At 42.1% G+C, this 25,661-nt stretch overlaps 1 protein-coding gene across 1 annotated transcript in view; it reads right to left on the bottom strand.

Annotated features, from left to right (window-relative positions):
• MMP25 (matrix metallopeptidase 25) overlaps positions 1 to 25,661 on the bottom strand; it is a 134,290-nt gene that overhangs the window by 92,141 nt on the left and 16,488 nt on the right. The gene's annotated exons all lie outside the window — the stretch shown is intronic.

Below are 25,661 nucleotides of genomic sequence, written 5' to 3'. Positions count from 1 at the left end.
ACTACCTATGTACCCCTAAACCGAGGTCCCCCCACATCGCCGCCACTCGATTAAAATTTTTAACCCCTAATCTGCCGACCGCCACCTACGTTATACTTATGTACCCCTAATCTGCTGCCCCTAACCCCGCCGACCCCTATATTATATTTATTAACCCCTAACTTGCCCCACACAACGTCGCCGCAAGCTACTTAAAATAATTAACCCCTAATCTTCCGACCGCAAATTGCCGCCACCTACGTTATCCCTATGTACCCCTAATCTTCTGCCCCTAACATCGCCGACCCCTATGTTATATTTATTAACCCCTAATCTGCCCCCCACAACGTCGCCGACACCTACCACTTATTAACCCCTAATCTGCCGAGCGGACCTGAGCGCTACTATAATAAAGTTATTAACCCCTAATCCGCCTCACTAACCCTATCATAAATAGTATTAACCCCTAATCTGCCCTCCCTAACATCGCCGACACCTACCTTCAATTATTAACCCCTAATCTGCCGACCGGAGCTCACTGCTATTCTAATAAATGTATTAACCCCTAAAGCTAAGTCTAACCCTAACACTAACACCCCCCTAAGTTAAATATAATTTTTATCTAACGAAATAAATTAACTCTTATTAAATAAATGATTCCTATTTAAAGCTAAATACTTACCTGTAAAATAAATCCTAATATAGCTACAATATAAATTACATTTATATTATAGCTATTTTAGGATTAATATTTATTTTACAGGTAACTTTGTATTTATTTTAACCAGGTACAATAGCTATTAAATAGTTAAGAACTATTTAATAGTTACCTAGTTAAAATAATTACAAATTTACCTGTAAAATAAATCCTAACCTAAGATATAATTAAACCTAACACTACCCTATCAATAAAATAATTAAATAAACTACCTACAATTACCTACAATTAACCTAACACTACACTATCAATAAATTAATTAAACACAATTGCTACAAATAAATACAATTAAATAAACTATCTAAAGTACAAAAAATAAAAAAGAACTAAGTTACAGAAAATAAAAAAATATTTACAAACATAAGAAAAATATTACAACAATTTTAAACTAATTACACCTACTCTAAGCCCCCTAATAAAATAACAAAGACCCCCAAAATAAAAAATTCCCTACCCTATTCTAAATTTAAAAAGTTACAAGCTCTTTTACCTTACCAGCCCTGAACAGGGCCCTTTGCGGGGCATGCCCCAAGAAGTTCAGCTCTTTTGCCTGTAAAAGAAAACATACAATACCCCCCCCCCAACATTACAACCCACCACCCACATACCCCTAATCTAACCCAAACCCCCCTTAAATAAACCTAACACTAAGCCCCTGATGATCTTCCTACCTTGTCTTCACCATGCCAGGTTCACCGATCCGTCCTGGCTCCAAGATCTTCATCCAACCCAAGCGGGGGTTGGCGATCCATAATCCGGTGCTCCAAAGTCTTCCTCCTATCCAGCAAGAAGAGGACATCCGGACCGGCAAACATCTTCTCCAAGCGGCATCTTCTATGTTCTTCCATCCGATGACGACCGGCTCCATCTTGAAGACCTCCAGCGCGGATCCATCCTCTTCTTCCGACGACTAGACGACGAATGACGGTTCCTTTAAGGGACGTCATCCAAGATGGCGTCCCTCGAATTCCGATTGGCTGATAGGATTCTATCAGCCAATCGGAATTAAGGTAGGAATTTTCTGATTGGCTGATGGAATCAGCCAATCAGAATCAAGTTCAATCCGATTGGCTGATCCAATCAACCAATCAGATTGAGCTCGCATTCTATTGGCTGTTCCGATCAGCCAATAGAATGCGAGCTCAATCTGATTGGCTGATTGGATCAGCCAATCGGATTGAACTTGATTCTGATTGGCTGATTCCATCAGCCAATCAGAAAATTCCTACCTTAATTCCGATTGGCTGATAGAATCCTATCAGCCAATCGGAATTCGAGGGACGCCATCTTGGATGACGTCCCTTAAAGGAACCGTCATTCGTCGTCTAGTCGTCGGAAGAAGAGGATGGATCCGCGCTGGAGGTCTTCAAGATGGAGCCGGTCGTCATCGGATGGAAGAACATAGAAGATGCCGCTTGGAGAAGATGTTTGCCGGTCCGGATGTCCTCTTCTTGCCGGATAGGAGGAAGACTTTGGAGCACCGGATTATGGATCGCCAACCCCCGCTTGGGTTGGATGAAGATCTTGGAGCCAGGACGGATCGGTGAACCTGGCATGGTGAAGACAAGGTAGGAAGATCATCAGGGGCTTAGTGTTAGGTTTATTTAAGGGGGGTTTGGGTTAGATTAGGGGTATGTGGGTGGTGGGTTGTAATGTTGGGGGGGGGGTATTGTATGTTTTCTTTTACAGGCAAAAGAGCTGAACTTCTTGGGGCATGCCCCGCAAAGGGCCCTGTTCAGGGCTGGTAAGGTAAAAGAGCTTGTAACTTTTTAAATTTAGAATAGGGTAGGGAATTTTTTATTTTGGGGGTCTTTGTTATTTTATTAGGGGGCTTAGAGTAGGTGTAATTAGTTTAAAATTGTTGTAATATTTTTCTTATGTTTGTAAATATTTTTTTATTTTCTGTAACTTAGTTCTTTTTTATTTTTTGTACTTTAGATAGTTTATTTAATTGTATTTATTTGTAGCAATTGTGTTTAATTAATTTATTGATAGTGTAGTGTTAGGTTAATTGTAGGTAATTGTAGGTAGTTTATTTAATTATTTTATTGATAGGGTAGTGTTAGGTTTAATTATAACTTAGGTTAGGATTTATTTTACAGGTAAATTTGTAATTATTTTAACTAGGTAACTATTAAATAGTTCTTAACTATTTAATAGCTATTGTACCTGGTTAAAATAAATACAAAGTTACCTGTAAAATAAATATTAATCCTAAAATAGCTATAATATAAATGTAATTTATATTGTAGCTATATTAGGATTTATTTTACAGGTAAGTATTTAGCTTTAAATAGGAATCATTTATTTAATAAGAGTTAATTTATTTCGTTAGATAAAAATTATATTTAACTTAGGGGGGTGTTAGTGTTAGGGTTAGACTTAGCTTTAGGGGTTAATACATTTATTAGAATAGCGGTGAGCTCCGGTCGGCAGATTAGGGGTTAATAATTGAAGGTAGGTGTCGGCGATGTTAGGGAGGGCAGATTAGGGGTTAATACTATTTATGATAGGGTTAGTGAGGCGGATTAGGGGTTAATAACTTTATTATAGTAGCGCTCAGGTCCGGTCGGCAGATTAGGGGTTAATAAGTGTAGGTAGGTGTCGGCGACGTTGTGGGGGGCAGATTAGGGGTTAATAAATATAACATAGGGGTCGGCGATGTTAGGGCAGCAGATTAGGGGTACATAGGGATAACGTAGGTGGCGGCGGTTTACGGAGCGGCAGATTAGGGGTTAAAAGTGTAATGCAGGGGTCAGCGATAGCGGGGGCGGCAGATTAGGGGTTAATAAGTGTAAGGCTAGGGGTGTTTAGACTCGGGGTACATGTTAGAGTGTTAGGTGCAGACGTAGGAAGTGTTTCCCCATAGGAAACAATGGGGCTGCGTTAGGAGCTGAACGCTGCTTTTTTGCAGGTGTTAGGTTTTTTTTCAGCTCAAACAGCCCCATTGTTTCCTATGGGAGAATCGTGCACGAGCACGTTTTTGAGGCCGGCCGCGTCCGTAAGCAACTCTGGTATCGAGAGTTGTATTTGCGGTAAAAATGCTCTACGCTCCTTTTTTGGAGCCTAACGCAGCATTTGTTTGAACTCTCGATACCAGAGTTAACTTTATGGTGCGGCCAGAAAAAAACCCGCGGAGCGTTAACAGCCCTTTTACCGCCAAACTCCAAATCTAGCCGAGAGTGAGCACTAAGTATATTCACAGAGTGAGCACTAAGTATATTCACAGAGTGGACACTAAGTATATTCATAGAATGGGCAATATGTTTATTCCTTGAGTGGGCACTATATTTATATTCTTAGAGTGGGCACTATGTATATTCCTAGAGTTGGCACTATGTATATATGTATATTCCTAGAGTAGGCAGTTTTTTTATTCCTAGAGCAGGCACTGTGTATATTCCTAAAGTAAACACTATTTATATTCCTAGAAAGGGCACTAACTGTATTCCTAGAGGGGGCAATAATTATATTCCTAAAGGGGGCACTAAGTAAATTCCTAGAGTGGGCACTATCTATATTTCTACAATGGGCACTATGTATATTCTTACAGTGGGCACTTTATATTCCTAGATTGAGCACTATATATGTATTTTTCTAAAACCGGCCCTATGTATTTTTCTAAAAACCGGCCCTATGTATTTTTCTAAAAACCGGCCCTATGTATTTTTCTAAAAACCGGCCCTATGTATTTTTCTAAAAACCGGCCCTATGTATTTTTCTAAAAACCGGCCCTATGTATTTTTCTAAAAACCGGCCCTATGTATTTTTCTAAAAATCGGCCCTATGTATTTTTCTAAAACCGGCCCTATGTATTTTTCTAAAACCCGCCCTATGTATTATTCTAAAAACCAGCCCTATGTATTTTTCTAAAAACCGGCCCTATGTATTTTTCTAAAAAACGGCCCTATGTATTTTTCTAAAAAACGGCCCTATGTATTTTTCTAAAACCGGCCCTATGTATTTTTCTAAAACCGGCCCTATGTATTTTCCTATAATGGGCGCTATGTATTTTTCTAGAGCAAGCATTATGTATTTTCCAAGAGTGGGCACTAAGGGCCAGATCAGAAGTGGATAATTAATTAACACTCACACTTGAGTATTAATTTGTGCTAGAAGTAAGCTTTTTGCACTTTCAGGTTGCGCTCGTATTATGAGTTGAAAGTAAACTGTTTTCGCTTGCACGTGCGCATTCACGTATTCCCCCATAGAAGTCAATGGAGAAAAAAAGTGGAAAAAAAACACCTCACCCTAATACAAACCCGATCGTATATTCTCATGTGCACTAACCCGATCTATGTATTTCCCTAGGGTGGGCGCAATGTATATTTCTAGAGTGGGCGCAATGTATATTTCTAGAGTGGGCAGTAAGAGTCAAGCCGCGCCGCTCTAGCCGTTGCTAGGGGCACGGCATCTCCTTCCCTGTTCGTTGCCTAGGGCTGTGTCGGGTCTGGAGGCGCGCGGCGCTGACGTCATCACCGCACGCTCCTCTCCCTCTCTGATGCTGGTCAGACGCTTGTGGCGCAAATCCTCTGCCTATGTAAGTGTTCCTTGTACGATCTATCACTGCCCAAGTATAGGTGTTACTTTGTTTGCTCCTGGGTGTGATAGATCGTACTTTTCTTACTGCCTTATTGTTATACCGCTGCTGAACCCTGCCTGTCTGACTACTCTGCCTCTTAACCCCTGTTGTTCTGAATTGCCTCTTTGTTGCCAAACCCTGCCTGACCATTCTAGTGGTTTGCCCTTGGACTGCTTTACTGTTGCCAAATCCTGCCTGCCTGACCATTCTAGTGGTGTGCCCTTAGACTGTTTTGCTGTTGCAAACTGTGCCTGCCTGACCATTCTAGTGGTTTGTCCTTGGACCACTCTGCCGTTGCCGCTGGGGACTGCCCTGCCTGTGGTGAGTGCCGCCTTCCTCATCTTACTAACTTTCTCTGCTCTGGGATATTCCCTATGTTTCCAGCTCAACGCCAGGATAACAAGACTACTGGCCAATTTCGGTCTGATAGAGGAATATCCCACGAGCATTACAGTAAGTGTATTCCTAGAGTGTGCACTATTATTTCTAGAGCAGGCACTATATATATTTTTAGAGGGGTTCTTTGTATTTTCTTAGAGTGGGCAGTACCTGTATTCCTAGAATGGGCACTATGTATTTTCCTAGAGTTGACACTATTTCTTTCCTAGAGTGAGCACTATGGGGTAAATTTATCAAGCTCCGTGTTTCCAACGAGCCTTCAGGCTCACCGGAAACTGAAGTTATGAAGCAGCGGTCTTAAGACCGCTGCTTCATAACCTGTCTGCCTGCTCTGAGACGGCAGACAGGAATCAACCAGATCGGATACGATCGGTGTTCTATCAAGAACTCCAATACATCGAAAACTCCAATCTGATGTCACTTCCGGTGATTCCATACATCTGATTGGTCCGTGTCCAGTGAATGACAGGATGCACAACTAATCAGATGGGCACTGTAATCACCTATCTTCACTATCTATTTTGCCTCTGCCTGGGGGGTTCAAGGGGGGCAAAGCCCCCTTGTAAACCTCATTCCCCAAGGTTTACTTGGGGTGTATGCCAGAGGATCGATGATGCGCCCCCTAGACAGAGGCAAAACAGATATTAAGATAGAAGAGTCACCGGAAGTGACGTCAGATTGGAGTTTTCAAGGAACTGGAGTTCTCGACAGAACATCGGGTTGATTGATACCCCCTGCTAGCGGCCGATTGGTTGCAAATCTGCAGGGGGAGGTTTTGCACCAGCAGTTCACAAGAACTGCTGGTGCAATGATAAATGCTGAGAGCGTGTGCTGTCGGCATTTATCGATGTGCAGCGGACATGATACGCTACATTGTTTCATGTCCACTCGCACTATAGTAAATTGACCCCTGAGTATTTTCCTAGAGCGGGCACTGTTATTTTACTGAATAGGCAGTAAGTGTAATCCTATAGTGGGTACTGTGTATTTTCCTAGAGTGGGCAGTAAGTGTAATCCTATAGTGGGTACTGTGTATTTTCCTAGAGTGGGCAGTAAGTGTAATCCTATAGTGGGTACTGTGTATTTTCCTAGAGTGGGCAGTAAGTGTATTCATAGAGCGGGCACTGTGTATCTTACTAGAGTGGGCCGTAAGTGTATTCCTAGAGCGGGCACTGTGTATCTTACTAGAGTGGGCAGTAAGTGTATTCCTAGAGCGGGCACTGTGTATCTTACTAGAGTGGGCAGTAAGTGTAATCCTAGAGTGGGCACTGTTATTTTACTGAATAGGCAGTAAGTGTAATCCTAGAGCGGGCACTGTGTATCTTACTAGAGTGGGCAGTAAGTGTATTCCTAGAGCGGGCACTGTGTATCTTACTAGAGTGGGCAGTAAGTGTATTCCTAGAGCGGGCACTGTGTATCTTACTAGAGTGGGCAGTAAGTGTATTCCTAGAGCGGGCACTGTGTATCTTACTAGAGTGGGCAGTAAGTGTATTCCTAGAGCGGGCACTGTGTATCTTACTAGAGTGGACAGTAAGTGTATTCCTAGAGCGGGCACTGTGTATCTTACTAAAGTGGGCAGTAAGTGTGTTCCTAGAGCGGACACTGTGTATTTTCCTAGATTGGGCACTATGTATTTTATTAGAATAGGCAGTAAGTGTTTTCCAAATTTCCTAGAGTGGGCAGGAAGTGTATTCCTAGAGCGGGCACTGTGTATCTTACTAGAGTGGGCAGTAAGTGTATTCCTACAGTGGGCACTATGTATTTTACAAGAATAGGCACTATGTGTATTCCTAGAGCAGGCACTATGTATTTTACAAGAATAGGCACTATGTATATTCCTAGAGCAGGCACTATGTGTATTCCTAGAGCAGGCACTATGTATATTCCTAGAGCAGGCACTATGTTTTTCCTAGAGCGGGCACTATGTATATTCCTAGAGCAGGCACTATGTATATTCCTAGAGCAGGCACTATGTATATTCCTAGAGCAGGCACTATGTATATTCCTAGAGCAGGCACTATGTATATTCCTAGAGCAGGCACTATGTATATTCCTAGAGCAGGCACTATGTATATTCCTAGAGCAGGCACTATGTATATTCATAGAGCAGGCACTATGTATATTCCTAAAGCAGGCACTATGTATATTCCTAGAGCAGGCACTATGTATATTCCTAGAGCAGGCACTATGTATATTCCTAGAGCAGGCACTATGTATATTCCTAGAGCAGGCACTATGTATATTCCTAGAGCAGGCACTACGTATATTCCTAGAGCAGGCACTATGTGTATTCCTAGAGCAGGCACTATGTATATTCCTAGAGCAGGCACTATGTATATTCCTAGAGCAGGCACTATGTATATTCCTAGAGCAGGCACTATGTATATTCCTAGAGCAGGCACTATGTATATTCCTAGAGCAGGCACTATGTATATTCCTAGAGCAGGCACTATGTATATTCCTAGAGCAGGCACTATGTATATTCCTAAAGCAGGCACTATGTATATTCCTAGAGCAGGCACTATGTTTTTCCTAGAGCAGGCACTATGTATATTCCTAGAGCGGGCACTATGTATATTCCTAGAGCAGGCACTATGTATATTCCTAGAGCAGGCACTATGTATATTCCTAAAGCAGGCACTATGTATATTCCTAGAGCAGGCACTATGTATATTCCTAGAGCAGGCACTATGTATATTCCTAAAGCAGGCACTATGTATATTCCTAGAGCAGGCACTATGTTTTTCCTAGAGCAGGCACTATGTATATTCCTAGAGCGGGCACTATGTATATTCCTAGAGCAGGCACTATGTATATTCCTAGAGCAGGCACTATGTATATTCCTAGAGCAGGCACTATGTATATTCCTAGAGCAGGCACTATGTATATTCCTAGAGCAGGCACTATGTATATTCCTAGAGCAGGCACTATGTATATTCCTAGAGCAGGCACTATGTATATTCCTAGAGCAGGCACTATGTATATTCCTAGAGCAGGCACTATGTATATTCCTAGAGCAGGCACTATGTATATTCCTAAAGCAGGCACTATGTATATTCCTAGAGCAGGCACTATGTATATTCCTAGAGCAGGCACTATGTATATTCCTAAAGCAGGCACTATGTATATTCCTAGAGCAGGCACTATGTATATTCCTAGAGCAGGCACTATGTATATTCCTAAAGCAGGCACTATGTATATTCCTAAAGCAGGCACTATGTATATTCCTAGAGCAGGCACTATGTATATTCCTAGAGCAGGCACTATGTGTATTCCTAGAGCAGGCACTATGTATATTCCTAGAGCAGGCACTATGTATATTCCTAGAGCAGGCACTATGTATATTCCTAGAGCAGGCACTATGTATATTCCTAGAGCAGGCACTATCTATATTCCTAGAGCAGGCACTATGTATATTCCTAGAGCGGGCACTATGTATATTCCTAGAGCAGGCACTATGTATATTCCTAGAGCAGGCACTATGTATATTCCTAGAGCAGGCACTATGTATATTCCTAGAGCAGGCACTATGTATATTCCTAGAGCAGGCACTATGTATATTCCTAAAGCAGGCACTATGTATATTCCTAGAGCAGGCACTATGTATATTCCTAGAGCAGGCACTATGTATATTCCTAAAGCAGGCACTATGTATATTCCTAGAGCAGGCACTATGTATATTCCTAGAGCGGGCACTATGTATATTCCTAGAGCAGGCACTATGTATATTCCTAAAGCAGGCACTATGTATATTCCTAGAGCAGGCACTATGTATATTCCTAAAGCAGACACTATGTATATTCCTAGAGCAGGCACTATGTATATTCCTAGAGCGGGCACTATGTATATTCCTAGAGCAGGCACTATGTATATTCCTAGAGCAGGCACTATGTATATTCCTAGAGCAGGCACTATGTATATTCCTAGAGCGGGCACTATGTATATTCCTAGAGCGGGCACTATGTATATTCCTAGAGCGGGCACTATGTATATTCCTAGAGCAGGCACTATGTATATTCCTAGAGCAGGCACTATGTATATTCCTAGAGCAGGCACTATGTATATTCCTAGAGCAGGCACTATGTATATTCATAGAGCAGGCACTAAGTATATTCCTAGAGCAGGCACTATGTATATTCCTAGAGCAGGCACTATGTATATTCCTAGAGCAGGCACTATGTATATTCCTAGAGCAGGCACTATGTATATTCCTAGAGCAGGCACTATGTATATTCCTAGAGCGGGCACTATGTATATTCCTAGAGCGGGCACTATGTATATTCCTAGAGCGGGCACTAAGTATATTCCTAGAGCAGGCACTATGTATATTCCTAGAGCAGGCACTATGTATATTCCTAGAGCAGGCACTATGTATATTCCTAGAGCAGGCACTATGTATATTCCTAGAGCAGGCACTATGTATATTCATAGAGCAGGCACTAAGTATATTCCTAGAGCAGGCACTATGTATATTCCTAGAGCAGGCACTATGTATATTCCTAGAGCAGGCACTATGTATATTCCTAGAGCAGGCACTATGTATATTCCTAGAGCAGGCACTATGTATATTCCTAGAGCAGGCACTATGTATATTCCTAGAGCAGGCACTATGTATATTCCTAGAGCAGGCACTATGTATATTCCTAGAGCAGGCACTATGTATATTCCTAGAGCAGGCACTATGTATATTCCTAGAGCAGGCACTATGTATATTCATAGAGCAGGCACTAAGTATATTCCTAGAGCAGGCACTATGTATATTCCTAGAGCAGGCACTGTGTATATTCCTAGAGCAGGCACTATGTATATTCCTAGAGCAGGCACTATGTATATTCCTAGAGCAGGCACTATGTATATTCCTAGAGCAGGCACTATGTATATTCCTAGAGCAGGCACTATGTATATTCCTAGAGCAGGCACTATGTATATTCCTAGAGCAGGCACTATGTATATTCCTAGAGCAGGCACTATGTATATTCCTAGAGCAGGCACTATGTATATTCCTAGAGCGGGCACTATGTATATTCCTAGAGCAGGCACTATGTATATTCCTAGAGCAGGCACTATGTATATTCCTAAAGCAGGCACTATGTATATTCCTAGAGCGGGCACTATGTATATTCCTAGAGCGGGCACTATGTATATTCCTAGAGCGGGCACTATGTATATTCCTAGAGCAGGCACTATGTATATTCCTAGAGCAGGCACTATGTATATTCATAGAGCAGGCACTAAGTATATTCCTAGAGCAGGCACTATGTATATTCCTAGAGCAGGCACTATGTATATTCCTAGAGCAGGCACTATGTATATTCCTAGAGCAGGCACTATGTATATTCCTAGAGCAGGCACTATGTATATTCCTAGAGCAGGCACTATGTATATTCCTAGAGCAGGCACTATGTATATTCCTAGAGCAGGCACTATGTATATTCCTAAAGCAGGCACTATGTATATTCCTAGAGCAGGCACTATGTATATTCCTAGAGCAGGCACTATGTATATTCCTAGAGCAGGCACTATGTATATTCCTAGAGCAGGCACTATGTATATTCCTAGAGCAGGCACTATGTATATTCCTAGAGCAGGCACTATGTATATTCCTAGAGCAGGCACTGTGTATATTCCTAGAGCAGGCACTGTGTATATTCCTAGAGCAGGCACTATGTATATTCCTAGAGCGGGCACTATGTATATTCCTAGAGCAGGCACTATGTATATTCCTAGAGCGGGCACTATGTATATTCCTAGAGCAGGCACTATGTATATTCCTAGAGCAGGCACTATGTATATTCATAGAGCAGGCACTAAGTATATTCCTAGAGCAGGCACTATGTATATTCCTAGAGCAGGCACTATGTATATTCCTAGAGCAGGCACTATGTATATTCCTAGAGCAGGCACTATGTATATTCCTAGAGCAGGCACTATGTATATTCCTAGAGCAGGCACTATGTATATTCCTAGAGCAGGCACTATGTATATTCCTAGAGCGGGCACTATGTATATTCCTAGAGCGGGCACTATGTATATTCCTAGAGCGGGCACTATGTATATTCCTAGAGCGGGCACTATGTATATTCCTAGAGCGGGCACTATGTATATTCCTAGAGCAGGCACTATGTATATTCCTAGAGCAGGCACTATCTATATTCCTAGAGCAGGCACTATGTATATTCCTAGAGCAGGCACTATGTATATTCCTAGAGCAGGCACTATGTATATTCCTAGAGCAGGCACTATGTATATTCCTAGAGCAGGCACTATGTATAGTCGATATGTATTGCAAGCAGAGGCGCTGGTTCTTGGGGGTCTTCCAAAAGTTCCTTTCTGTGCTTTACGATTCTCCCAAATAAGTTGTGTCTATCTGTTTAAAGCTTATCACATTGGCATAGTGTTTCCAAACACATAGATAAAATAGTGCAGTATACTCACAGAATAAAATCAGACTAACGGCTCCACAGGTGATTCCACAAAACGGTCAGGAAAAATACAACAAATTTCTTTAAAAATATTGTTGTTTATTTGGCTCAACGCGTTTCAACGGGTTTACCGTCTTTTTCAAGAGCTGTTAAAATTTAGTATGGCTTACAAAAAGTTATATGAGCATTACTAAATATAAGTCATATAAGCCATACTGAATTTTAACAGCTCTTGAAAAAGACGGTAAACCCGTTGAAACGCGTTGACACAAATAAACAACGATATTTTTAAAGAAATTTGTTGTTTTTTACTGACAGTTTTGTGGAATCACCTGTGGAGCCGTTTGGAAACACTATGCCAATGTGATAAGCTCTAAACAGATACAGACACAACTTATTTGGGAGAATCGTAAAGCACAGAAATAAACTTCAAGAACCAGCGCCTCTGCTTGCAATACATATCGATTATACAGCCTTTGAGAGAGACTGTTGGAAGGCAGCGGTTCCGACTAGAGGGGAGTACTCATCCGTATTGTATACATTTCTTTTTTCTTCACTATGTATATTCCTAGCGTGAGCACTATGTATTTTCCTAGAGCAGGCAGTAAGTGTGTTCCTAGAGCAGGCACTATGTATTTTCCTAGAGCGGGCAGTAAGTATATTCCTAGAGCGGGCAGTAAGTATATTCCTAGCATGAGCACTATGTATTTTCCTAGAGCGGGCAGTAAGTGCATTCCTAGAGCGGGCAGTAAGTATATTCCTAGAGCGGGCAGTAAGTATATTCCTAGAGCGGGCAGTAAGTATATTCCTAGAGCGGGCAGTAAGTATATTCCTAGCATGAGCACTATGTATTTTCCTAGAGCGGGCAGTAAGTGCATTCCTAGAGCGGGCAGTAAGTATATTCCTAGAGCGGGCAGTAAGTATATTCCTAGAGCGGGCAGTAAGTATATTCCTAGAGCGGGCAGTAAGTATATTCCTAGCATGAGCACTATGTATTTTCCTAGAGCGGGCAGTAAGTATATTCCTAGCGTGAGCACTATGTATTTTCCTAGAGCGGGCAGCAACTATATTCCTAGAGCGATCAGTAAGTATATTCCTAGAGCGGGTAGTAAGTATATTCCTAGCATGAGCACTATGTATTTTCCTAGAGTGGGCAGTAAGTTTGTTCCTAGAGCAGGCACTATGTATTTTCCTAGAGCGGGCAGTAAGTATATTCCTAGCATGAGCACTATGTATTTTCCTAGAGCGGGCAGTAAGTATATTCCTAGCATGAGCACTATGTATTTTCCTAGAGCGGGCAGTAAGTATATTCCTAGAGCGGGCAGTAAGTATATTCCTAGCATGAGCACTATGTATTTTCCTAGAGCAGGCAGTAAGTTTGTTCCTAGAGCAGGCACTATGTATTTTACCAGAGTAGGCAGTAAGTGTATTCCTAGAGTGGGCACTATGTATTTTCCTAGAGCAGGCACTATGTATTTTCCTAGAGCGTGCAGAAAGTATATTCCTAGAGCGTGCAGTAAGTATATTCCTAGAGCGTGCAGTAAGTATATTCCTAGAGCGGGCAGTAAGTGTATTCCTAGAGCGGGCACTATGTATATTCCTAGAGCGGGCAGTAAGTGTATTCCTAGAGCGGGCACTATGTATTTTCCTAGAGCAGGCACTATGTATTTTCCTAGAGCGTGCAGAAAGTATATTCCTAGAGCGTGCAGTAAGTGTATTCCTAGAGCGGGCACTATGTATTTTCCTAGAGCGTGCAGTAAGTATATTCCTAGAGCGGGCAGTAAGTGCATTCCTAGAGCGGGCAGTAAGTGCATTCCTAGAGTGTGCAGTAAGTATATTCCTAGAGCGGGCAGTAAGTGTATTCCTAGAGCGGGCACTATGCATTTTCCCAGAGTGGGTAGTAAGTGTATTCCTAGAGTGGGCACTACGTATTTTCCCCAGAGTGGGTAGTAAGTGTATTCCTAGAGCGGGCAGTAAGTGCATTCCTAGAGCGGGCACTATGTATATTCCTAGAGCGGGCAGTAAGTGTATTCCTAGAGCGGGCAGTAAGTGCATTCCTAGAGCGGGCACTATGTATATTCCTAGAGCGGGCAGTAAGTGTATTCCTAGAGCGGGCACTATGTATATTCCTAGAGCGGGCAGTATGTATATTCCTAGAGCGGGCAGTAAGTGCATTCCTAGAGCGGGCACTATGTATATTCCTAGAGCGGGCAGTAAGTGTATTCCTAGAGCGGGCACTATGTATATTCCTAGAGCGGGCAGTAAGTGTATTCCTAGAGCGGGCACTATGTATTTTCCCCAGAGTGGGCAGTAAGTGTATTCCTAGAGTTGGCACTATGTATTTTCCCCAGAGTGGGTAGTAAGTGTATTCCTAGAATTGGCACTATGTATTTTCCCCAGAGTGGGTAGTAAGTGTATTCCTAGAGCAGGCATAATGTATTTTCCTAGAGCGGGCACTACGTATTTTCCCCAGAGTGGGTAGTAAATGTATTCCTAGAGTTGGCACTATGTATTTTCCCCAGAGTGGGTAGTAAGTGTATTCCTAGAGCGGGCAGTATGTATATTCCTAGTTCTTGAGGGTCTTCCAAAAGTTCCTTTCTGTGCTTTACGATTCTCCCAAATAAGTTGTGTCTATCTGTTTAGAGCATATCACATTGGCATAGTGTTTCCAAACACATAGATAAAATAGTGCAGTATACTACGGCTCCACAAGTGATTCCACAAAATGGTCAGGAAAAAAACAACAAATTTTTCAAAAATATTGTTGTTTATTTGGCTCAACCCGTTTCAACGGGTTTACCGTCTTTTTCGAGAGCTGTTAAAATTTAGTATGGCTTACAAAAAGTTATATGAGCATTACTAAATATAAGTCATATAAGCCATACTGAATTTTAACAGCTCTTGAAAAAGACGGTAAACCAGTTGAAACGCGTTGAGCCAAATAAACAACGATATTTTTAAAGAAAACATAATTTATGCTTACCTCATAAATTCCTTTCTTCTGTAGTGTGATCAGTCCACGGGTCATCATTACTTCTGGGATATTACTCCTCCCCAACAGGAAGTGCAAGAGGATTCACCCAGCAGAGCTGCATATAGCTCCTCCCCTCTACGTCACTCCCAGTCATTCGAACAAGGACCAACGAGAAAGGAAAAGCCAAGGGTGAAGTGGTGACTGGAGTATAAATTAAAAAATATTTACCTGCCTTAAAAACAGGGCGGGCCGTGGACTGATCACACTACAGAAGAAAGGAATTTATCAGGTAAGCATAAATTATGTTTTCTTCTGTTAAGTGTGATCAGTCCACGGGTCATCATTACTTCTGGGATACCAATACCAAAGCAAAAGTACACGGATGACGGGAGGGATAGGCAGGCTCTTTATACAGAAGGAACCACTGCCTGAAGAACCTTTCTCCCAAAAATAGCCTCAGATGAAGCAAAAGTGTCAAATTTGTAAAATTTGGAAAAAGTATGAAGCGAAGACCAAGTTGCAGCCTTGCAAATCTGTTCAAAAGAGGCCTCATTCTTGAAGGCCCAAGTGGAAGCCACAGCTCTAGTAGAATGAGCTGTAATTCTTTCAGGAGGCTGCTGTCCAGCAGTCTCATAAGCTAAACGAATTATGCTACGAAGCCAAAAAGAAAGAGAGGTAGCGGAAGCTTTTTGACCTCTCCTCTGCCCAGAGTAAATGACAAACAGAGAAGACGTTTGTCGAAATTCCTTAGTTGCCTGTAAGTAAAATTTTAGAGCACGGACTACATCCAGGTTGTGCAGTAGACGTTCCTTCTTTGAAGAAGGATTTGGGCATAAAGAAGGAACAACAATCTCTTGATTGATATTCCTGTTAGTAACTACCTTAGGTAAGAACCCAGGTTTAGTACGCAGGACTACCTTATCCGAATGAAAAATCAAATAAGGAGAATCACAATGTAAGGCTGATAATTCAGAGACTCTTCGAGCCGAGGAAATAGCCATTAAAAATAGAACTTTCCAAGATAACAACTTTATATCAATGGAATGAAGGGGTTCAAACGGAACGCCCTGTAAAACATTAAGAACAAGGTTTAAACTCCATGGTGGAGCAACAGTTTTAAACACAGGCTTAATTCTGGCCAAAGCCTGACAAAAAGCCTGGACGTCAGGAACTTCTGACAGACGTTTGTGTAACAGAATGGACAGAGCTGAGATCTGTCCCTTTAATGAACTAGCAGATAAACCCTTTTCTAAACCTTCTTGTAGAAAAGACAATATCCTAGGAATCCTAACCTTACTCCAAGAGTAACCTTTGGATTCACACCAATATAGGTATTTACGCCATATCTTATGGTAAATCTTTCTGGTAACAGGTTTCCTAGCCTGTATTAAGGTATCAATAACTGACTCAGAAAATCCACGTCTTGATAAAATCAAGCGTTCAATTTCCAAGCAGTCAGCTTCAGAGAAGTTAGATTTTGATGTTTGAAGGGACCCTGTATCAGAAGGTCCTGTTTCAGAGGTAGAGACCAAGGTGGACAGGATGACATGTCCACCAGGTCTGCATACCAAGTCCTGCGTGGCCACGCAGGTGCTATTAGAATCACTGATGCTCTCTCTTGTTTGATTCTGGCAATCAATCGAGGAAGCAACGGGAAGGGTGGAAACACGTAAGCCATCCTGAAGTCCCAAGGTGCTGTCAGAGCATCTATCAGGACTGCTCCAGGATCCCTGGATCTGGACCCGTAACGAGGAAGCTTGGCGTTCTGTCGAGACGCCATGAGATCTATCTCTGGTTTGCCCCAACGTCGAAGTATTTGGGCAAAGACCTCCGGATGAAGTTCCCACTCCCCCGGATGAAAAGTCTGACGACTTAAGAAATCCGCCTCCCAGTTCTCCACTCCCGAGATGTGGATTGCTGACAGGTGGCAAGAGTGAGACTCTGCCCAGCAAATTATCTTTGATACTTCCATCATAGCTAGGGAGCTTCTTGTCCCTCCCTGATGGTTGATGTAAGCTACAGTCGTGATGTTGTCCGACTGAAACCTGATGAACCCCTGAGTTGTCAACTGGGGCCAAGCCAGGAGGGCATTGAGAACTGCTCTCAATTCCAGAATGTTTATTGGCAGGAGACTCTCCTCCTGACTCCATTGTCCCTGAGCCTTCAGAGAATTCCAGACGGCACCCCAACCTAGAAGGCTGGCGTCTGTTGTTACAATTGTCCAGTCTGGTCTGCTGAATGGCATCCCCCTGGACAGATGTGGCCGAGAAAGCCACCATAGAAGAGAATTTCTGGTCTCTTGATCCAGATTCAGAGAAGGGGATAAGTCTGAGTAATCCCCATTCCACTGACTTAGCATGCACAGTTGCAGTGGTCTGAGGTGTAAGCGTGCAAAGGGTACTATGTCCATTGCCGCTACCATTAAGCCGATTACCTCCATGCATTGAGCCACTGACGGGTGTTGAATGGAATGAAGGGTGCGGCAAGCACTTTGAAGTCTTGTTAGCCTGTCCTCTGTCAGGTAAATCTTCATTTCTACAGAATCTATAAGAGTCCCCAGGAAGGGGACTCTTGTGAGTGGAACGAGTGAACTTTTCTTTTCGTTCACCTTCCATCCATGTGACCTTAGAAATGCCAGCACTAACTCTGTATGAGACTTGGCAGTTTGAAAGCTTGAAGCTTGTATCAGAATGTCGTCTAGGTATGGAGCTACCGAGATTCCCCGCGGTCTTAGTACCGCCAGAAGAGCACCCAGAACCTTTGTGAAGATTCTTGGAGCTGTAGCCAATCCGAATGGAAGAGCCACAAACTGGTAATGCCTGTCTAGGAAGGCAAACCTTAGGTACCGATAATGATCTTTGTGAATCGGTATGTGAAGGTAAGCATCTTTTAAATCTACAGTGGTCATGTATTGACCCTCTTGGATCATAGGTAAAATTGTCCGAATAGTCTCCATCTTGAACGATGGAACTCTTAGGAATTTGTTTAGGATCTTTAAGTCCAGGATTGGTCTGAAAGTTCCCTCTTTTTTGGGAACCACAAATAGATTTGAGTAAAACCCCTGTCCCTGTTCCGATCGTGGAACTGGATGGATTACTCCCATTAACAAGAGCTCTTGTACGCAGCGTAGAAACGCCTCTTTCTTTGTCTGGATTGTTGACAATCTTGACAGATGAAATCTCTCTCTTGGAGGAGAGTATTTGAAGTCCAGAAGGTATCCCTGAGATATTATCTCTAGCGCCCAGGGATCCTGAACATCTCTTGCCCAAGCCTGGGCGAAGAGAGAAAGTCTGCCCCCCACTAGATCCGATCCCGGATCGGGGGCCCTCAATTCATGCTGTTTTAGGGGCAGCAGCAGGTTTCCTAGTCTGCTTGCCCTTGTTCCAGGACTGGTTAGGTTTCCAGCCTTGTCTGTAGCGAGCAACAGCTCCTTCCTGTTTTGGTGCAGAGGAAGTTGATGCTGCTCCTGCTTTGAAATTACGAAAGGAACGAAAATTAGACTGTCTAGTCTTGGCTTTGGCTTTGTCCTGAGGCAGGGCATGGCCTTTACCTCCTGTAATGTCAGCGATAATCTCTTTCAACCCGGGCCCGAATAAGGTCTGCCCTTTGAAAGGTATATTAAGCAATTTAGACTTCGAAGTAACATCAGCTGACCAGGATTTTAGCCACAGCGCCCTGCGTGCCTGAATGGCGAATCCTGAATTCTTCGCCATAAGTTTAGTAAGATGTACTACGGCCTCCGAAATGAATGAATTAGCTAGTTTAAGGACTCTAAGCCTGTCCGTAATGTCGTCCAGAGTAGCTGAACCAATGTTCTCTTCCAGAGACTCAATCCAGAATGCCGCTGCAGCCGTGATCGGCGCAATGCATGCAAGGGGTTGCAATATAAAACCTTGTTGAACAAACATTTTCTTAAGGTAACCCTCTAACTTTTTATCCATTGGATCTGAAAAAGCACAGCTATCCTCCACCGGGATAGTGGTACGCTTAGCTAAGGTAGAAACTGCTCCCTCCACCTTAGGGACCGTTTGCCATAAGTCCCTTGTGGTGGCGTCTATTGGAAACATTTTTCTAAATATCGGAGGGGGTGAGAACGGCACACCGGGTCTATCCCACTCCTTAGTAACAATTTCAGTAAGTCTCTTAGGTATAGGAAAAACCTCAGTACTCGTCGGTACCGCAAAATATTTATCCAACCTACACATTTTCTCTGGTATTGCAACTGTGTTACAATCATTCAGAGCCGCTAACACCTCCCCTAGTAATACACGGAGGTTTTCCAGTTTAAATTTAAAATTTGAAATATCTGAATCCAGTCTGTTTGGATGAGAACCGTCACCCACAGAATGAAGTTCTCCGTCCTCATGTTCTGCTACCTGTGACGCAGTGTCTGACATGGCCCTAATATTATCAGCGCACTCTGTTCTCACCCCAGAGTGATCACGCTTACCTCTTAGGTCTGGTAATTTAGCCAAAACCTCAGTCATAACAGTAGCCATATCCTGTAATGTGATTTGTAATGGCCGCCCAGATGTACTCGGCGCTACAATATCACGCACCTCCCTCTGAGCGGGAGATGTAGGTACTGACACGTGAGGCGAGTTAGTCGGCATAACTCTCCCCTCGTTGTTTGGTGAAATTTGTTCAATTTGTACAGATTGACTTTTATTTAAAGTAGCATCAATACAGTTAGTACATAAATTTCTATTGGGCTCCACTTTGGCATTGCAACAAATGACACAGGTATCATCCTCTGAATCAGACATGTTTAACACACTAGCAAATAAACTTGCAACTTGGAAATACAATTCAATTAGAAGAATATTAAAACGTACTGTGCCTTTAAGAAGCACAGAAGATCTATGACAGTTGAAAATTAATAAATTGAAACAGTTATAGCCTCAATCCTTGTAAACAACACAACTTTAGCAAAGGTTTAATCCCATTAGCAAAGATAACAAATTCTGAAAGCAGGAAACAAATTACAGAATAAACGTTTTTTATCTCAGTCAAACTATAATTCTCACAGCTCTGCTGAGAGAAATTACCTCCCTCAAAATAAGTTTTGAAGACCCCTGAGCTCTGTAGAGATGAACCGGATCATGCAGGGAATACAATGAGTTGCTGACTGAAATATTTGATGCATAGAAAAAGCGCCAAAAAACGGCCCCTCCCCCTCACACACAGCAGTGAGGGAGAACAGAAACTGTCAGAAAAACAGATTAAGCAACTGCCAAGTGGAAAAATAGTGCCCAAACATTTATTCACTCAGTACCTCAGCAAATGAAAACGATTTTACATTCCAGCAAAAACGTTAAACATAATCTCTAGTTATTAAACAGCTTTATGTATTTCTTACAGTGTAATTCTAGTGAAGTACCATTCCCCAGAATACTGAAGTGTAAAGTATACATACATGACATTATATCGGTATGGCAGGATTTTCTCATCAATTCCATTGTCAGAAAATAAAAACTGCTACATACCTCTATGCAGATTCATCTGCCCGCTGTCCCCTGATCTGAAGTTTACCTCACTCCTCAGATGGCCGAGAACAGCAATATGATCTTAACTACTCCGGCTAAAATCATAGCAAAACTCTGGTAGATTCTTCTTCAAACTCTGCCAGAGAGGTAATAACACACTCCGGTGCTATTTTAAAATAACAAACTTTTGATTGAAGATATAAAACTAAGTATAATCACCATAGTCCTCTCACACATCCTATCTAGTCGTTGGGTGCAAGAGAATGACTGGGAGTGACGTAGAGGGGAGGAGCTATATGCAGCTCTGCTGGGTGAATCCTCTTGCACTTCCTGTTGGGGAGGAGTAATATCCCAGAAGTAATGATGACCCGTGGACTGATCACACTTAACAGAAGAAATTTGTTGTTTTTCTCCTCACCATTTTGTAGAATCGCCTGTGGAGCCGTTTGGAAAAACTATGCCAATGTGATATACTCTAAACAGATACAGACACAACTTATTTGGGAGAATCGTAAAGCACAGAAAGGAACTTTTGGAAGACCCTCAAGAACCAGCGCCTCTGCTTGCAATACATATCGATTATGCAGCCTTTGAGAGAGACTGTTGGAAGGCAGCAGTTTCCACTAGAGGGGAGTACTTGTATACATTTCTTTTTTCTTCACTATGTATATTCCTAGCGTGAGCACTATGTATTTTCATAGAGCGGGCAGTAAGTATATTCCTAGAGCGGGTAGTAAGTATATTCCTAGAGTGGGCACTATGTATTTTCACAGAGTGGGCAGCAAGTGTGTTCCTAGAGTGGGCACTATGTATTTTCCCAGAGTGGGCAGTAAGTGTATTCGTAGAGTGGGCACTATGTATTTTCCCAGAGTGGGCAGTAAGTGTGTTCCTAGAGCGGGCACTATGTATTTTCCCAGAGTGGGCAGTAAGTGTATTCGTAGAGTGGGCACTATGTATTTTCCCAGAGTGGGCAGTAAGTGTATTCGTAGAGTGGGCACTATGTATTTTCCCAGAGTGGGCAGTAAGTATGTTCCTAGAGCGGGCACTATGTATTTTCCCAGAGTGGGCAGTGAGTGTGTTCCTAGAGCAGGCACTATGTATTTTCCCAGAGTGGGCAGTAAGTGTATTCCTAGAGCGGGTAGTAAGTATATTCCTAGAGTGGCCACTATGTATTTTCCCAGAGTGGGCAGTAAGTGTGTTCCTAGAGCAGGCACTATGTATTTTCCCAGAGTGGGCAGTAAGTGTGTTCCTAGAGCAGGCACTATGTATTTTCCCATAGTGGGCAGTAAGTGTATTCGTAGAGTGGGCACTATGTATTTTCCCAGAGTGGGCAGTAAGTGTGTTCCTAGAGCGGGCACTATGTATTTTCCCAGAGTGGGCAGTAAGTGTATTCGTAGAGTGGGCACTATGTATTTTCCCAGAGTGGGCAGTAAGTGTATTCGTAGAGTGGGCACTATGTATTTTCCCAGAGTGGGCAGTAAGTATGTTCCTAGAGCGGGCACTATGTATTTTCCCAGAGTGGGCAGTGAGTGTGTTCCTAGAGCAGGCACTATGTATTTTCCCAGAGTGGGCAGTAAGTGTATTCCTAGAGCGGGTAGTAAGTATATTCCTAGAGTGGGCACTATGTATTTTCCCAGAGTGGGCAGTGTGTTCCTAGAGCGGGCACTATGTATTTTCCCAGAGTGGGCAGTAAGTGTGTTCCTAGAGCAGGCACTATGTATTTTCCCATAGTGGGCAGTAAGTGTATTCCTAGAGCAGGCACTATGTGTATTTCTAGACTGGGCACTATGTATATATTCCTTGTGGGCACAGTGTATAATCTCATTGGGAACTGTATGTATATTCCGAATGGGCACCATTGCATGTTTTTGTAGCTCATGGTTGTAAATTCCTAACTGTTATATATATATTTAACTTAAGGATACAACATATATGATAGTAGTGGACACTGTGGGGCCTATTTATCAAGCCGTCAACCGCAAATACGCTGGAATTCCGCTGCGTAATTGTGGCGAGCCTGATTCCCCTTATTTATCAAACCCTACAGACCGCCAAAAGTAGAATTTTGTGACGTAATATACGATCCGCCGGTCAAAGTCCGACACAGCTCGATGCTTACGTCATTACAGATGTTCCGAATGCAAATTCGGAACTATCTGACTACTTTTGCAAATTAACCAATTTCTACCAGGTACGCTCGGCACTATTCCGGCCCTGCGTACCTGATTTTCAATCCGCCGCTCTGGAGGCGGCGGATGCCATAGGAATCAATGGGAGTCTGAAAGCAGCGAAAGCTCATGTTCGCTGCTGCTGGATATTCCATTAATGCATATGGGAGAATAAAGTTATGTTTACACCTAACACCCTAACATATACCCCGAGTCTAAACACCCCTAATCTGCTGCACCCTACAACACCGCCACCTACACTATACTTATTAACCCCTAATCTGCCCCCCGACACCGCCGACACCTACATTATACTTATTAACCCCTAATCTGGCGCCCCTGAAAACCGCCGCCACCTACATTATGTTATTAACCCCTAATCTGCCGTCCCCAATGTCGCTGCCACTATATTAAATTTATTAACCCCTAAACCTAAGTCTAACCCTAACACCCCCTAACTTAAATCTAATTTAAATAAATAAAAATAAAATTACTATCATTAACTACATTATTCCTATTTAAAACTAAATACTTACCTATAAAATAAACCCTAAGATAGCTACAATATAACAAATAATTACATTGTATCTAGCTTAGGGTTTATTTTTATTTTACAGGCAAGTTTGTATTTATTTTAACTAGGTAGAATAGTTACTAAATAGTTATTAACTATTTAATAACTACCTAGCTGCAATAAATGCAAAAGTACTTAAATAAATTAACTACATTTAATACAATTACCTAAATTAAATTAAATTATCTAAAGTACAAAAACAAACAAACACTAAATTACAGAAAATAATAAACAAATTACAGATATTTAAACTAATTACACCTAATCTAATAGCCCTATCAAAATAAAAAAGCCCCACAAAATAAAAAAAACTCTAGCCTAAACTAAACTACCAATAGCCCTTAAAAGGGCCTTTTGCGGGGCATTGCCCCAAAGTAATCAGCTCTTTTACCTGTAAAAAAAAATACAAACAACCCCCCCAACAGTAAAACCCACCACCCACACAACCAACCCCCCAAAAAAAATAATAACTAAAAAACCTAAGCTCCCCATTGCCCTGAAAAGGGCATTTGGATGGGCATTGCCCTTAAAAGGGCAGTTAGCTCTTTTGCAGCCCAAAGCCCTAACCTAAAAATAAAACCCACCCAATACACCCTTAAAAAAAACCTAACACTAACCCCCTGAAGATCAACTTATTGGGAGACGTCTTCATCCAAGCCGGGCAGAAGTGGTCCTCCAGACGGGCAGAAGTCCATCCAGACAGCATCTTCTATCTTCATCCATCCGGCGCGGAGCGGGTCCATCTTCAAGACATCCGACGTGGAGCATCCTCTTCTGGCGACGACTAAAACAGAATGAAGGTTCCTTTAAGTGACATCATCCAAGATGGTGTCCCTTAGATTCCGATTGGCTGATAGAATTCTATCAGCCAATCGGAATTAAGGTAGAAAAAATCCTATTGGTTGATGCTATCAGCCAATAGAATTGAACTTCAATCCTATTGGCTGATTGGAATAGCCAATAGGATTGAGCTTGCATTCTATTGGCTGTTCCAATCAGCCAATAGGATTGAAGTTCAATCCTATTGGCTGATTGCATCAGCCAATATGATTTTTTCTACCTTAATTCCGATTGGCTGATAGAATTCTATCAGCCAATCAGAATCTAAGGGACGACATCTTGGATGACGTCACTTAAAGGAACCTTCATTCGTCGGGTAGTCGTCTGGATGACGTGGTCCTTTCTGCCCGGCTTGGATGAAGACTTCTGCCCGTCAGGAGGACCACTTCTGCCTGGCTTGGATGAAGACGTCTCCCGCTAAGTCGATCTTCAGGGGGTTAGTGTTAGGTTTTTTTAAGGGTGTATTGGGTGGGTTTTATTTTTAGGTTATGGCTTTGGGCTGCAAAAGAGCTAACTTCCCTTTTAAGGGCAATGCCCATCCAAATGCCTTTTTCCGGGCAATGGGGAGCTTAGGTTTTTTTAGTTAGTATTTTTTGGGGGAGGTTGGTTGTGTGGGTGGTGGGTTTTACTGTTGGGGGGTTGTTTGTATTTTTTTTTTTTACAGGTAAAAGAGCTGATTACTTTGGGGCAATGCCCCGCAAAAGGACATTTTAAGGGCTATTGGTAGTTTAGTTTAGACTAGGGTTTTTTTTTATTTTGGGGGGGCTTTTTTATTTTGATAGGGCTATTAGATTAGGTGTAATTAGTCTAAATTTCTGTAATTTGTTTATTATTTTCTGCAATTTAGTGTTTTGTTTTTTTGTACTTTAGATAATTTAATTTAATTTAGGTAATTGTATTTAATTTATTTAATTTATTTAATTATAGTGTAGTATTAGGTGTTATTGTAACTTAGGTTAGGATTTATTTTACAGGTACTTTTGTATTTATTTTAGCTAGGTAGTTATTAAATAGTTAATAACTATTTAATAACTATTGCACCTAGTTAAAATAAATACAAACTTGCCTGTAAAATTAAAAAAAACTCTAAGCTAGATACAATGTAACTATTAGTTATATTGTAGCTATCTTACGCCTAGATTTAGAGTTTTGTCGGTAACGACCCGCGTAGCTAACGCATGGTTTTTTTCTCCCGCACCTTTTAAATACCGCTGGTATTTAGAGTTCACAGAATGGCTGCATTAGGCTCCAAAAAAAGAGTGTAGAGCATAATTTACCGCCACTGCAATTCTCAATACCAGCGGTGCTTACGGACGCGGCCAGCTTCAAAAACGTGCCCGTGCACGATTCCCCCATAGGAAACAATGGGGCAGTTTGAGCTGAAAAAAAACCTAACACCTGCAAAAAAGCAGCGTTCAGCTCCTAACGCAGCCCCATTGTTTCCTATGGGGAAACACTTCCTAAGTCTGCAACTAACATTCTAACATGTACCCCGAGTCTAAACACCCCTAACCTTACA

This window comes from Bombina bombina, chromosome 11, assembly GCF_027579735.1.
Source record: "Bombina bombina isolate aBomBom1 chromosome 11, aBomBom1.pri, whole genome shotgun sequence".
Taxonomy (NCBI): Eukaryota; Metazoa; Chordata; class Amphibia; order Anura; family Bombinatoridae; genus Bombina; species Bombina bombina.
Note: the sequence above shows the minus strand (reverse complement) of the source record. Positions and strands in the feature narration are given on the sequence as shown.